Below are 1,704 nucleotides of genomic sequence, written 5' to 3'. Positions count from 1 at the left end.
AGACTTTACTGAACTACTTCTCAGTCTAATTTATTTATTTATTTATTTATAAATTTTGAGGCAGGATCTTGGTAAGTTGGCCAGGATAGGCTCCAACTTGTGGTCCTCCTGCCTCAGCCTCCCAGAGTGCTGGGATTTACAGATGTGTGCCACCAGGTCCAGTTTAACATTAACCACTTTAAGTGAACAACTCGATGGCGTTTGGTACATTCTTGGTGTTGTGCAATCCCCACCACCATCTAGTTCCAGAACATCCAGGGCCCAACAGGAAAGCTTGCCCTGTTAGCACCCACTCTTCCTGAGCCACTGGCAACTGCTAATCTACCGTCTACTCCAGATTCCCCGCTCCACTCCAGATGCAGGTTGAGCGTCCCGTTCTCTGTAGTCCTCGTGGGTCCCTGCGCTCCCTGGGCTATGGCAGTTTCTCAGATGGCCCCTTCTTGCTGAGTTTGCTAGTTCTGAGTGGTACTGTCCAGGTGCGCTGTAGGAGGGACCTTATTGGAATCTGATGTTTTTCTCATAATTAGACTACAGTTGCAGGTTTCCCGGAGGAAGACCATGGAGATAAAGTGCTGTGTTCAGCACATGGCTGCGCTTTACTTGTTCAGCACATGGCTGCGCTTTACTTAGTCATTTCTTTTGCTGGGCTGCATCTAGCCACTTTCCTGAGGAGACTCGAGATATCAGCAAGGGGTATGGATGCAAATGGCCTCACTGGGGCCGAGCCTGTATCCACCTCTTCCCACTGAGCCCTCCCCACCTGCCCTAGACAAAGTCACAAGTGAGCTCAGAAGCAAAGGGTCCGAGCCTAACCTTGTGACCTCTCTTCATGCAGGGTTTTCATTTTGTTTTGTTTTCATACTGGGGATTGAACCCAGGGTGTTCGTACTGAGCTGCATCCTCAGCTCAGTTTATTTTGAAACTGGGTCTCTCTGTGTTGTCCAGGTGAGATCCTCCTGCCTCAGCTTCCCACAGTGCTGGTGCCACCACACTAACTCTTTGTACTTATCCCGCAAAGCTGCATCTGGATCAAGAAAGAACTCCAAGGGGAAGGGCTCCCTTGTTTCATCCCAAATTCAGGATCCTCAGAAAAGATTCTCAGTACTAGGCAGGGTGGTGCACACCTGTGATCACAGCACTCAGAGGCTGAGAGGAGTTCGAGTTCAAACCCAGCCTGAGCAAGTTAGCAAGACACTGTCTAAATTAAAAAAGGGATGTAGTTCAGTGAGAAGGCCCTGGGTTTGATTCCCAATACTGCCAAAAAAAAAAAAAAAAGAGAGAGAAAGAAAAGATGGGGACACTGTGGCTCAGAGGAAGGAAAAAAGTGCTCTATTTGCTTAAACCTGATGCTGCCTCCACTTTACCCAGGTTTGTTTCCTGCCCTCTCTTCACACTCACTGGAGAGTCCTGGGCCTGTGCTGTCCGGGATGGTAGGCATTAGCCACACACTACTGTATATCCATTAAAACTAAATAGCATCAACAGTTTAGCTTCTCGGCCACTCTAGCCATGTTCCCAGGCCCAAGTGGCTGCCACATCGGTGCAGATACAGGGTCTTTCCACCATCACAGGAGGGTGGTCTCAGCCTGTCCCGTGGGACAGGTGGGACATTGGGGTAGCCCAGGCCCCTAAAACACGTGGACAGCAAAATGACAATGCAATTCTTTCTCCTTCTCCTTCTCCTTCTCCTCTCCTTCTCCTCCT

This window comes from Chinchilla lanigera, unplaced genomic scaffold, assembly GCF_000276665.1.
Source record: "Chinchilla lanigera isolate Chin_1 unplaced genomic scaffold, ChiLan1.0 scaffold00054, whole genome shotgun sequence".
NCBI lineage: Eukaryota > Metazoa > Chordata > Mammalia > Rodentia > Chinchillidae > Chinchilla > Chinchilla lanigera.
The sequence above is the reverse complement of the archived record's forward strand: the minus strand, read 5'-3'. Positions refer to the sequence as shown.